Source organism: Adiantum capillus-veneris, chromosome 14 (genome assembly GCF_014529385.1).
Source record: "Adiantum capillus-veneris isolate H3 chromosome 14, ASM1452938v2, whole genome shotgun sequence".
NCBI classification, from domain to species: domain Eukaryota; kingdom Viridiplantae; phylum Streptophyta; class Polypodiopsida; order Polypodiales; family Pteridaceae; genus Adiantum; species Adiantum capillus-veneris.
In genome coordinates, this window is record NC_140944.1 from 1834936 (window position 1) to 1849861 (window position 14926).

The window sequence follows — 14926 nt, forward strand, 5'->3', positions numbered from 1 at the left end:
TGACTTTATTAATCAAGAACAGAAGAGCTTGATGATCCACATAGAAATTGTTGGGGTTGGAGCTAGGGAGGATGCCGCCTAAGGGCCATGGCCAGGAGCTGTGTGGTATGCAGAGAACGAGAAGAGAGAAGAGAGCTCGACACAGTTAGAGAGAAAAACAACTCACGCTATTTTTTGATTAAATTGTTCTTTCTAAAACCTTACATATAAAAGGCAATTTGCCATGCAAAATTTACTTTAACCGGATCTCTACTGCATGCCTATAAGAGGCTTTTCCCACGGGCTGACCGACAAGGGCTTGAACCCAACAATCCCCCCCTCAAGCCCGAACTGGGCAAGCAACTCAAGATACCTCGAGTTTTTGGTGTACTCGTGAACCGTGAGTTTTAGGTTTTCTCACAACCAAGGATTTCTGGTGTATCCATAACCTGGTGCTAGATCAGTAACCCCCCCTTGAACAGATAGGGTCTAGGTCAGAAAAAGTTAGCTACCAAAAATGGAGTTTTTGGTTCACTGCCAAACCTTGGGTTTAAGGTGTACCCAGTAACCTCATGAGAAGTGATAAAAAAAATAGGCTGAGAACTGAGAAAAATGGGAGGTCTTACCACTCATGTGTGGCAGTGTCTAGAGCCCGTACAATTTTGACATGATGACAACTGACAAGCATGACAATAACTGACAACAAATAATGTAAAAGAGACTATGACTGAAAATATGTCATTGTGTAGACAACATAACAATAACAAATCTAGGACACTAAACAAGGATGAATCTGTATACCACGTTCTTGATTCAAGTCTTCGTGCATGACAACAACTGGTACTTCATGGCTCCAAAATATCCTCTTCTTCATGTCTCTCGAGGACAACTCATATGTAAACCATTGAATTGCTAGAAGAACCTTCAGCACATATATGGTATGTTGTTTGTGCCAATTTTTGAATTCCTGTCAAAAATTTAGAATCCCCCAATCCTCCTTTGCATCCATGCTATAACAAAGTTTTGAGATGCCATAGGGAACTGGCACCACTTGTGAGGTGGTACACATATGCATCTTGAGATGCTGTGAAAATTGCCCAAAAAATGTTCCTTTACTGCTTGCCTTTTGAGATGCAAGGATCTCACCGCCTTGTAGAACTGCTGCAAGAAGCAGAGCATTTTGAGATGCTTGCGAAACTGCCCTCTTTGAATGGGGAGTCACCTCTTCTGCAGTGCCTAGGAAGCAGCGTTTTGAGATGCTATGTCCTTCAATGCTAGCACCTTCTTCAATTGCCAGGGAGTTCCAGCGTTTTGATATGCTATGAAGATTTTGTACCTTCAACCTTTGACTGGCAGCGTTTTGATAGGCGATATGCCTGCGTGCGTCTACCCGTATAGGAACAACTGCCTCCCTTCGGCTCTGTAAGGACATGAGCGTCTTGAGAAGCACCGCTAGTAAGCGTCTTGAGAAGCACCTCTAGTAAGCGTCTTGAGAAGCCAACGCCAAGAGCAAGGCTCTGATACCAGTTGTTGGGGTTGGAGCTAGGGAGGATGCCGCTTGAGGGCCATGGCGAGGAGCTGCGTGGTATGCAGAGAACGAGAAGAGAGAAGAGAGCTCGACACAGTTAGAGAGCAAAACAACTCACGCTATTTTTTGATTAAATTGTTCTTTCTAAAACCTTACATATAAAAGGCAATTTGCCATGCAAACTTTACTTTAACTGGATCTCTACTGCATGCCTATAAGAGGCTTATCCCACGGGCTGACCGACAAGGGCTTGAACCCAACAGAAATGGAATAGTTTGCCTAGCAGGTAATGCCTGAACTTTGTAGCACTAAAAACCATTCCAAGGGCTTCTTGCTTAGTGGTTGTATAACCTTGTTCAGCCTGACTGAATCTGCGACAACTGGCAAAATAAACAGGATAATCAGTCCTTCCATCTGGTTGAGCCAATATCGCCCCCATTGCCAATCCTGAAGCGTCCACATGTGCATGGAAAATGACATCCCAGTTTGGTTGCCTGAGGATTGATTTACTGATAATGGCCTTTTTCAGATTCTGAAAGCTTTCCTCACACTCAGCAATCCAATTGAACTTACTGGTCTTTTTGTGAGCTTGTATAATGGTACTGCTTGAGAAGAAAACTTATGCACAAACCTTCTATAGAAGTTAACATAACCCGGAAAGAGCTTAGCTCAGATGCATTTTTGGGTGCTTTAGCTTGCTGAACACACTGAACTTTATCGTTGGCCATTTCTATTCCATCACGAGATACCACATGTCCCAGTAGCTGTCCCTTCTAGACTAGGAAAACAGATTTAAATGGATTCAAACAAATCCGCTTCTCCTGACAGCGTTTGAAAACCATTTCTAGGAATAGTAAGTGATGTTCCTCATCTGAATATACAGTAAAGTCATCCATAAAGATGGCGAGGAACCGATGAAGGAACTCATTAAACATTTCCATCATACACTGCTGAAAAGTAGCTGGTGCATTGCACAGGCCGAAAGGCATCACCAGGTATAAGAAAGCTCCCCACTCGGTGATAAAAGTGGTCTTCACTCTATCTTCAAGAGCGATCTATAACTGGTTATAGCCACTGTAACCGTCCATAAAGTTATACATTTCGTATCCTGCAATCTCATCAAGCAACATGTCAGTAAAAGGCAATGGAAATGGATCCTTGATAGTTTGGGCATTGAGTTTCCTATAGTCAACACAGACTCTCAATTTCCCATTCTTCTTGGGAACTACGACTATGGGAAACAGCCAATCACTACTGGCCACTTCCGTGATGAACCCAGCTTTCAGAAGATTGTCAATATCCTCCTTAACCTTCTTAGCATAATTAGGGTTCATTCGGTATCTTTGCAGTCGTACTGGCTGAGCATCTGACTTCAACGGTATCCTGTGCTGGCATACTTCAGGATCCACCCCTTTCAGGTATGTGTGTTCCCATGCAAATACGTCTTTGTAGTTCTAAAACATCCTGATTGAGATGCTTATTAACCTTGATCATCCTAGGATTATCCTCCGAGCCTAGGTTCCATTCTTCAACTTCTTGGTCGTATGGAAGCAACCAATTAGGCCCACCTCCTTTTTTCTTGGCCGATTCCTCAACATAATCCCAAGATGGCCCATTCAGTTCTGAATCAGCATTCCGATTCACTGTGTGCTCTCCAAAATGTACTGGCTCCTCTGCCAAGCCAGTTTCAGTTGATTCCTCCAGCTTCCCAGTTAGCTGAACTGATCTTTCCCCTGTGTTGATTTCAGTAAACTGATCTGGGAATTGCTTTTTCTGCTTGTCAGCCTGCTCTTCATTCAATAAAACCGCATTCAAGTCAATCTCTGCTAAAGGAAATATGTTCAGAGCTGCTAACATTCATTCAATCTTCTTTGCCTTGTACTTCTGGCATAATTCCTTTGGCCTCAGCTCTTTTCTCTAGCTCCTAGTATTATTCGTCTGGATTTGAATTCTGTTGCTGGCCCCTTCTATGGTTAAGGTTTGATTTGCATAGTCATGAACAACATGTGTTGTTCTCAACCATGGGCGCCCTAGCAGCATCCCATATGCCCCTTGCACATCCAAAACTAAGAAGCTGGCTTTAAATTTTTTCCTGCCTACTCTTATCTGCATATTTTCAATCATGCCCGTAGCTTGTACTACTCTGTGATCTACCATTCGCACTTTAAATGGTGTTGGCTTTAGATTCGTAATGCCCATCCTCTGCTGGAGATGGACCCCCATTATATTGACTCATGCTCCTCCATCCAAAATAACACTTGAAAGAGGTTCCCATTGCTTCCAAACCTTGTAGTCCACCTGAATGAGCGGTACTTCATCATCTTGGACGGCCGTCAGATCCACTGTTCTGGCCTCCATTTCAGCTTTCCTGTGCTGTCTGATGAAGTTTGCCACTTCAGGCAAGGTTTTTCTGATATCTTCCAGCTCCACAGTAAGCTTCTGAATTCTATCACAGATCTTAACATGGATTTCTTCTCTCTCCTGATCAAACTGGTTGTGGGAGCTCGAAGAACTGGTCGTATCTTCACACTGTCATTCCTCCCTTGCAGTGCTCCCAATCCTTCCATCAACTCCCAGTTCACCAATCATTTTTTGTACCGCAACCAGCATGGTCTCAGGTATACCCGGTATTGACATCTTTCTCAGTTGATTGGGTTGGTATCATCTGAATGACTCAGGCTTCAAAACTTTCTGGCTGCTCTGGCAACTTCTTGGCTAAATTCTTTGTGATTTTAGCCTCTAGTTCTCTCTGCTCTTGCCATTCATCTACCACCTTGTCTTTACCCTTGGCCTTCCAAATCTCTCTTTGTTGAGCCCATTTGCTGCTGTCAGTAGTAGTGACTGGTTGTTTTGGAGTATCTAGAATTTCTTCAATTACCACGTCTTTGCTCCTTGTGACTGTCTGTACTGGGACTGGCTCTGGTGCCTTTGCCTCAGTAGCAGCAGTTGCAGGTGCGTCTGAGCATTGAGCCACGAAATGCTCGTACTTTCCACAAGTGTAGCAATTCAAAATCCGGCTCTGGAAGTTTCCACGCCCTCTACCTCGGCCCATACCCGCTTGGAATCGGCCGCATCCTTGACTAGTACCACTTGTACCTGGTCTCTCCTCCTGAGAAGCTTTGGCGGGTTCTACTTTCACTGGTTCAGTATAGGCTAGCATTGACAGGTCTTTGACCTTCTTAAAGTGATGAATCCTGATACCACAGTTATTCCATAAATGACCAAAGGCCTTATAGTAAGTACACTGTGGACACTCATTGGAAATATGGTCCTTGGATTTTCATTTCAAACACCAAGTCTCCATTTTCCGAATTGGTTGTCTGGTGTGGCTAATCTCGGCAATCTGCCTAGCCATCTCTTCAATCTTCTTAGTCCAGGATCCCTTCTTTGACCTATCCTTGGACCGTTCATTAGAGCTACTTTTAGAGCTGCTAGACACTTCACTGGAATTGGAGCTCTTAGTAGAAGAGCTACTGCTACTGGATCTTCTCTTTTTATGGCTCTTTTCCTTCTTGGCCTGCTGTTCTAGCTTCAGTGCCCGTTGTCAGATCATTGAATTTCTTGGTTGGAGCTAGTACCTCCTGATCCCTAAGCTTTTTGCTTCGAAAGCCATTCAGAAACCATGCACGCAATCGCTTCTCGGATGGCGGTTCCTATAACTGCCTAGTTAGCTCCTTGATTTTTTCCACATAGCTTCAGACTGATAGATTCCTTTGCTTGATCTTATCCAGTTCACAGAGGATATCTTCATCACCTCTGTTGTCGGAATACTCCAGTCTGAAGGCTTTGAGTAGTTTGTTATAGGATCTAAGCTGACAAGCGGGGTAATGGTAGTACCACTTTCTCGCTGCCTCCTTCAAGGTTTGCAAAAAGTATTCCCCCCAATCATCCTCATCAATATTCTTCAGCTCGGCATACTTCTCAAAAGCCTGTATATGAACATCTGGATCATCCTTCTTGCCCCCTTTAAATACTGGAAAATAAATCTTCAAAGAAGATGTATAATCATTCTGATTACCACTAGTCTTGCCGCTTCTCTTCTTAGATTCTAAACGGCGCTTGGGAGTCTTCTTACAGTTGTCAGTATTTGCATCCCAATCAATATTTGTTTCTGTCTCTGTGTCAGTGTCCTCTCTGGCCTGTCTACTAGAAGTGCGGCATTTGTCTTTACTACCTTTGGTACCCTCATCCCCCTGCCTGGACTGAGAACTCTTGGCTTTCCATGCTTCCCTTTTTGCCTATCTGCATCTAGAGTGACTAGAATGCTGTGGGTCCTGCGTCTCATCAGCCTGACTATGCTCCTCATGAAGCCTCAGTGTCAGTCACCCTGTCTTGCCTAGGGTCAAATTCTCTTCCTGACTCCTCAGGAATAGGATCAACACGGATGGTGGATTTCCGGCCACGACTGGTTTTGGGTGCCATTGCTGTAGCTGAGAACTTCCAACTCATCTCTAGCCACCGTGATCGCCAAAATGGAATTGGAGCTGATCTCTTGAGATAGCTAATTCCAGTGTTAGAAGATTTCAGCTACTACTGGTGATGTATGAGTTCAAACAGTAGACTGGACAAAGGAACAGAAATTGAACTGGAATACATCTACTAGAATAAGAACCAGACTATGTACTAAGAATGATATTCAGTTTTCAGATTCAAATTCAAATTATTGAGTTTAGAGTAAGTATAACTGGCTTATGAACAAAAGGATAGATAGTGCACAACCAACAACAACTGCCAATGATTGACAACTTGAGTACAATTGCCAACAAATGCCACCAAAACACTAACCCGATTACAATGTAATGGGCCCTATTTAAATGCCTTGGGTTTACCATGGTAATTACCGTAGTAATTACTGACTGATTCATTGCCTGTCTCATAAGAGAGCGTTCTCACCTAGTGAAATTGTCTCAGCCGTCTACAATTCATCATATTGAAGCTTTGTCATCCATAACTTTTTCTCAACCATTTCAATGTACATCGGTGCCCGTTTGAAATCCATACATACTGATAAATTTTCTTCCCTTTGGATGAGATTATCATACTTAGTTGCTTCTCCACATGCAAGGTCAACAAATAAGGTCCGATAGTCTGATTCTAGGGTCCATTGGCCAAATATAAAACTCTTTATACTATATATGATGGCTTTGGAGAGTAGCATATAGTCAATCACACTATCCTTATTATGTTTTCTACATGTAAATCCATTGGTTCTACTCCACAAAGATACATCATCGGCAATGAGCATACCCGTGCTATTACACATGTGTAAAAGTAACTTTCCATAGTAATCTAGCTCTTTCTCATCCATTGAAGTGCAATCGTACAAGTGAACTTCATCCAACTTCCATGAAATGTATGACATATCAAATTGTTGAATATCATGTTGCAATGTTTTTGTGCGAGCATTCATATCCCCAAAGACAATAACATCACCTTCGCCTTTGAAATAAGAAATGTCCTCTTCTAAATCCAAAAATGGATGATATTTATCCATGCAAGCATAAAAGGGAGAATCATGATGAGGAATATAGCAATCAACTACAAAAATGGGTGCTCTTTTTGGTGTCATAATTTTCAGCCATATATAAAGTTTGTACTTTTCATCTTTCACAATTGATACAAAATCTTCCAATCCTTTCTTAACCATACATGCTACCCCTGCTTTCCCTCTTAGTTGCTTGAAATTCTTTGACCACATCAATGAATGTACATTGTAATCCTCCAAGCCGTTAATCCTTTGTGTATCATGCTCCCAAGTTTCAACAATAAGTACGACATCGGCTTTGCTTGTTAGTTCATCAATGCCAACCCCCGCATTCCATGGGTGTCCATTGAAATTCCATAAGTATATTTTTAATTGTAACTCGGCCTCATAGAGATCTCCTTGTTTTCCTTATTCCTTTCCTCATATGCCTTGCGACGCATATTTTGTTTCTTGATAGTATGATCTTCACATACAAAACATTTTGTATCCCTCAAAAAGATCCAACTATTATCAAGGTTAATCTTTTGTTTGGTTTCATCCAACATGGTGCATACGATTGGCCGTTCTCATGAGCAAGAAGCTCCTTGCTTACCCACTCTATGTGCTCCATAGACCATAACTACGGACATGCCAAAGTGGGTTTTGAAGAAATCTTTGATAACAATGGCAAGAGAAGGAGGCATCTCCAACTTCTCTTCAGGAATTCCTCGAATAATAATGTTCTTAGAACATCGCTCCCGTTCCTTCAACTCCTCTACATCCACATTCTCAACATTTTTTATTTGAGCCATAGCTTGCATAAGGGAGGAACTAAGAATCACATTGCTACCACATACATAAGCCCAAGACTTGTTTGTGCATACATTTTTCATGTCGCATGCATCCCGCCATCTCATGGTGCTAAATTTCTCCTCTTTCAATACATGGTCATGCTCTACTTTGCTCATGCGCTCCTTCAAAAAATTCAAGTCCACAAGAGAGCGTTTACATTTCTTGACTTCCTCTTCAAGTTGCATCAATCGTGCTGTTTGCATCTCAAGTGTCCTCTTGAGATTCTCATTCTCAACCACAAGAACCCTTAGTGTGCCAGAGAGAGAGAGAGAGAGAGAGATAGATAGATAGAGAGAGAGAGAGATTTATATTTTATTATCGTCCTTGGAGGTCAAATATGGCCTATGGGACCAAAGCTACGTGTAATGTTGTATGTGTATGGTTGATGAGTGACTTGATGCTCCAAAATTGTGGTGATGAGAGTCGCAATGGACATCCCACATTGTGGCTCGAAGAGAAAAGGGTGTAGTTCTAAGTCATGGCTGAAAATGTGAGAGAAGCAAGTTTGGATGTGACCAAAAGCTAAGCACTCTAGTAGTGTGTGATACTCAGACTCTTGAGCTTGCAGTGAGCATAATGTGCACACTTGATTTGACTCTTCTCCATTGCCCCAACGCCCCGTCTTGCATCAAAGGGAATGGGAGCCAAGCCAAATGGCTGTGATAGTGCGTCGTCAACAAGCGGATACGCTCAAGCATGTACGGTTTTGAGAGAGAGAGAGAGAGAGAGAGAGAGAGAGAGAGAGAGAGACGTATAGTTGCACCATTGCCAATTGTCCAAATGGCATGCAGGAAAGTCTTAAAGAAACTCAAAAATATGACATTGCACCATACAACCACATCCTGAGAGAGAGAGAGAGAGAGATTAAAGGATCCAGATGCTCAAATAACTAATTCAATTGTCTATATGTGCCTAAAGTAAGATGATTTCACTAGCTTTAGCATACTTTTATTCAGTTATTAGATTAGAGAATAACTTCTAGAAACTGTCTTATAGTTTGATCAAGTACCAGCTACCTGCACAAAGTCAACCAAAAACATATATCATGGAGCCTCAACTCTCTATCTTTCTCAGGATGAAAAACACCACCACTGGAGCTTGGTTTGCATCAAGCTTGACAAGCCAATTGTCTCGATTCTAAACACAATTCGATGAACACATCCAAAATTAAGGCTGTGAGTATTGAAAATTAGAATTTGGATGGATGTGGAATAAGGAATGCATACAATGATTGTGTTAAAATCGTAACAAACTTGTCTGCTTGCAATTGCATAAAAATAATGTTCCTTGTATATGGAAAATTGTGTGAAAGTTACGAGCTAATTCTTCAGCTCTTGTGTCTCTACACTTATAGAGACAGAATAGTCTCATAGACAGAAGAACAAGGTCCTTTAAAAGACCTTTGAAATCTCCTAATGAATCTTTTATGCATTTCCCCAATCCGTTTGATTTGTACAATATAATTCTTATAGACAATACCCTGGAGAAATCTGTAGATAACCCACCTAACTTGTAAGGTCCCTCCCTAAACCCTAGAGCCATTCAGAACTTTTTTCATCCTAGAAAAGAGTTTACAAAAAGCAAGACCGACAAAGAAGTCATGCGGACAACGAGACTTTACTCCAGAATGAAAAGACAATGATATTTTGGATAAGAAATTACGTCATCCCTATATTTTTCCAAAAAGATTAAGATTATTTTTATACTTCTTCATGAAAATCCGTGTGGGAACTGATCTAGATTGGGAACTGGGAGAAAAAGGGGCTCACTTGATCGAAAGATAAAGTTGAGAGATAAGAACTAAGAAGAAAATTGGGTTCCAATAGGAATTAAGAAGAGAATTGGGGTCCAATAGCATTTGAGAAGAGAATTGAGGTCCAATAGGAATTAAGAAGAGAATTGGGGTCCAATAGCATTTGAGAAGAGAAATGGGGTCCAATAGCAATTGAGAGGAGAATTGGGGTCCAATAGGAATTGAGAAAAGAATACCCACCATTTTCTATATAAGCACCCCCTCTCCTTTGTAATTTTAGACACACATATTGCTAAGCTACTTGCATACTTGCCATGCTCAAGATTATGCTTAAGTAAATCAAGGTTTCCATTAAACCTTTCTCTTGCTCTCTCCCTCTCTTGAAGGCCAAACCCTTGAGGGTTTTGTGAAGAAGCTCCTCTCTCCTTCCTCTTCATCCTAAATCAATTTCCTTCCTCCTTGAGCCTCACATCTCTTCAAGAAGGACTTCAACCCCACTTCCCTCTTGTTTGAGGAGGTAATCTTTATTTCTAGTAGGATTAATTAATCCATATGTTTTAATACTAGGAAGGTTTATGTGCATCAACTTAGGTTTAAGCTTTAATGGTAACCTTGGAATTAGCGTTAAGTATTTATGATAGTTATGCATCATTAAGTTAAGCTTCAAAGATAGATTTGCACTCGTAACCTAAGCTTTAATTGTAACTTTGCACTTAGTTGTAAGCTTTAGTGACTACCTTGCATTTTTAGGTTTAAGCTTTAATGGAAACATCGTAATTAGAGCTAAGTGATAAGAGTATCTATGCATCATTAAGTTAAGCTTAAAAGCTAGATTTGCACTCATAAGCTAAGCTTTAATGGTAACTTTGCACTTAGATGTAAGCTTTAGTGACTACCTTGCATTTTTAGGTTTAAGCTTTAATGAAAACCTCGCAATTAGGGTCAAGTGATAAGAGTATCTATGCATCATAAAGTTAAGCTTCAAAGGTAGATTTGCCCTCGTAAGCTAAGCTTTAATGGTAACTTTGCACTTAGATGTAAGCTTTAGTGACTACCTTGCATTTTTAGGTTTAAGCTTTAATGGAAACATCGTAATTAGAGCTAAGTGATAAGAGTATCTATGCATCATTAAGTTAAGCTTAAAAGGTAGATTTGCACTCGTAAGCTAATCTTTAATGGTAACTTTGCACTTAGATGTAAGCTTTAGTGGCTAACTTGCATTTCTAGGTTTAAGCTCTAATGAAAACCTCGCAATTAGTGTCAAGTGATAAGAGTATCTATGCATCATAAAGATAAGCTTCAAAGGTATATTTGCCCTCATAAGCTAAGCTTTAATGGTAAATTTTCACTTAAATGTAAGCTTTACTGACTACCTTGTATTTTAGGTTTAAGCTTTAATGGAAACCTCGCAATTAGGGTTAAGTGCTAAGAGTATTTATGCATCATTAAGTTAAGTTTCAAAGGTAGATTTGCATCTTAGCGAAGCATTAATGGTAACTTTGCACTTAGGTGTAAGCTTTAGTGACTACCTTGAATTTTAGGTGTAAGCTTTAATGGAAAGCTCGAAGACTCATAAATTATAGGACGATCTTCTAGCTTCCTAAAATGCAAAGCTAGGCACCATAAGAAAAGAGTAGTTGTCTAAACTCAATAGAAGTAGTTCAATTTTTGGTATTGAAGAGTATTTCTTAAGTTCTCAATTTCAAGTTTGTTTGCAAATACGGGATGGGGGAGATAGGGGATAACTTTGCAGAATTGACCTCCGTGTTATTTTGAACCGAAAACTCTACAAGCTTCCATGGAGATGCCCCATGGATAGCAAAGGATTGTAAAAACCTGGGAATCGTACAAAAACGGGGATTGAACTTAAAAAATTGGCATTTTCGAAGAGACATTAACCATCAAATACCTATGCAAAAACTCACTTGTATTTTTCTAAATAAACTTGGCTGGTAGATAATTAATGAAAGTAGCAATTAAGGTTGATAAATGAAAGAACCTAGAAATTACCACCTAAGAGTTAAAAAGGAATCTCGAGAGGTGATAGGGACAGCCCATTCCAAAACATAGATTTAACTAGGAGTTCTGAAGATTGTCTGGAAAAGACCGAAAACCAAAATGGATCTTCTTGGGGTCAATTTGATTGAAAGGCCGGCCCATTGAGAGGATTCTCTTAGGGAACTTGATGGAGATTGGCCCTTTTCGGATAGGGTAGCATAACCGGCAAGTTGTTATACCTAGGTCATCCATGCCCGAGGGATAAGGGATGAATGGGTTTGTTTTATTTTTGCCCGACCGGGTGAAGTACCCGCGGTATCTTATTGAAAATCGGTCATATTCCGGGTATGGCCTGATGCCAATAGTTGGATGATAAGGTCATACTCAGGGAGGATCATGTGAATTTAATTAAGAAAAATTGTTCGACTTGGTTGCTTAAAAAGGAATGGGAAAGGCTAGGAATATAGGGGCTATCCTGTGCATCTGTCACCAGATGGTGTTATACCTCTCGAAATAAAATGCTTAGGAAGGAATGATTAAATTACTTGATGAGCCTTTCCCAAACACTTAATTCTGGGAAATATTGTGAAGGTGTTGTCATTTTGATGGCTTGTAACCGATTATCTTGGCCTGAATGGGGAGGCAAGATGAATTGGTTGAAACTAAATGTGTTGCATGATTAGTTAGGAAACTGGTTACAAGCTAATTATAGTAGATAAAGGAAATAAAATGAATTAAAAGTTTCTAAATAAAGATCTAGTGGGAACAACCAGATGAATTTCCCTGAATGAGGGTATGCAACAGATTGCATGCTGCTTGTTGTTTGATGATGTCTGATAGACTGCTGTCTTCCTGATTTTGTAGTAGTTAAGTACTACCTCGGGAAGGGATTTTCATGAAATGGTACGATGGGTAGGCGGATCCAAAGGGTCAGATGGCCGAATGTTGATTTAAAATTTTTATGTTAAACACTAGGACTACGTGGGATAGAAAATGGTAATCGAGAACGAGCGAGACCAGGTAGGATTGCAAGTCCCTCTTCTTAGGGGAAAGTGATAGCTTCCATGCCTACTTGTCAGGAAAGAGGGGTTATCTCCATGAACCAAGGGAGAACAAGAAAGCAAGAGCAGATCCTCAAGTTAAAGATCAAGAAAATCAAGACTAAGGACCACGATTTTGGGTATGGAAAGCTTTCAAGGACAAATTGACTATTAGAAGCGGATAAAATCGTTGAATGAAGGGATGTACCCCCTTGGGTTGGCATTTGAGATAGATTGGAGTCGTGTCTGAGTGTCGGTCCCAAGTGGGAGGGATACCTACAGATAGATCTATGTCATTCCCTGGAACGGTCTGGAGGACTGAGGGAGGTGAGTAGGGTCGAGTCTGGGTATGGCCGTCACAAGTGGTATCAGAGCCTAATTTTGAATCTTGGACCTTGAAATTTAGAATTTCGGATTTAAGATTAATGCACGAGACAAAAACAACTCAATCTAGCACCCAAATTTCAATTATATTACAAAATTAAGTCTTGATGTTCCAATAAATTATCAAAAATTTTCAAGATGGTTTGGGATTTGCCAGAAGAAATTTAGTGGATTATCTATAAGAGGATGGAAACTGCTACGCTAGAGCAAAGGCTCGCTATGCTAGAACATTTTCGGGAGCTCTTATTTCCAGAAACCTATACTTGTCGTGGAAATGTGAGTAAAGCTGGAAATGAACGATATAGAAATTTGTGAAAGAATAGGTAATGCACTTGTGCGAAGATGCATGGAAGTGGCATAAATGAATGAAGACGCATACACTTGTGCGAAAACACATGAAAGTGACATGGATGAAATTTTTATTGAGCTTTACTCTTAAGCTTAGTAATAAGGAGCAAGATTGGGTAAGGTATCTACCACATGAAGAATTAATTTTTGGGACATTGACTAGAAGATAATTTTGAGTAATATGAAGAAATCCAAGAAGTTCTTGTAATTAACCACAGATAAAGCTATAAGTATATATAGCAAGACTCGTTTTGAAATTACTGATGGCTTGGAATATTCAAGAAGAAGAATTTTATAAGATAGTCCTAAAAGAATGGGGCTAGCCGAACCAGAGAACACGTTAGTCATGTTGAGACACCTTATTGAACTTTTTCTCTCCTAAGAAAAATACCATTTCTACTAAGAAATGGAGAACATGTGGGTCGACTGGAGTTACACAGTTAATGGGGACACGTACAACTATTGAATAACTTACGGATTGCAACAATGAGAGAAAGCTGGGATTGGGACCAAAAAGATATGGTATGGTCCAATATTATTTCCAGATTTTGAAAGTAAATTCTACTTATAGCATCTGAAGACAAATAGAAAAGACAGTAAAAGAGACGTGCTTAAAAACGCACAAGGAATCAAGATGGGAAAGTACAATAGATAAGCTCATAAATATTGCAGACATTTAAACTCCGAAGAAGAATAAGAAAACAAACTTATGAGTTAGCCAAGAACTCAAAGTTGGAATCTTTACTCAAGACTATCATAGACAGGAGACCCTTTGCTGAGATGTCCTTAAGAATTTAATTAAAGAGGAGAGACTGACATTTCAAGACAAGGAAGTACAAATAATACTCAAATTCTTCAAAAAAGGGTTATTTCTTCAATTAAAGCCAAAAAGGATTACAAGGGAGACAGGAAGTAATTACAAGAGAGGCAAGAAATTTTACAACTCATGAAGATCCTCTAATATATGGTCACATAACCAAGTATCGCAAGAGCCACACATGTTAGGACGCTCACCCTCTGGAATGGTTCTACGAGAAATAACTTGAGCAATATCTCAGGTATGAGCTGAGAAGAGAAAAGGACCTCTAAGAGGAAGACTCCAGATGGTATCGAGACAAATCTTGGAATGGGGGATAAATTGCACAAGCAAGAACAACCTTGTGGAGAACCCAGGATCTCGTGTCCTTTTGACGCAGTAGTATCAAGGGCCAAGTCCCAGAACCTCTGTAGCCATAGCAAGTCGGATATTGTTGCGGAAATGGTCTCTACCCCAGAGAGTCACTCTTGTGAGATGTCGCCATGTCTTCCATATCGTCTAGCCGACACAAGAATTTGGCTAAGGGAAGAGGAGATATTTGTATCACTCTAAGAACTGTCTTTTAACTGCCTCATCTGCACTCTGCAAGTGAGAGATGCATACAGGAAGAACCAAGTCTTCTTGCCAAGATGCCATCAAATAAGAAAATGACTAAGTTACAAGAGAGTGAAGATCACAAAAATAAGAGGATAACAAGTGTTGATAAAGAAGGGATTACCAGTAGCTTATAAAGAGGAAGTAGCATATCAAAGAAGCCACAAAC

General features: G+C 40.3%; 1 pseudogene; it reads right to left on the reverse strand.

The window, feature by feature from the left end:
- Positions 1-748: 748 nt before the first annotated feature.
- Positions 749-1411, reverse strand: LOC147441803 (uncharacterized; annotated as a pseudogene).
- Positions 1412-14926: the final 13515 nt, after the last annotated feature.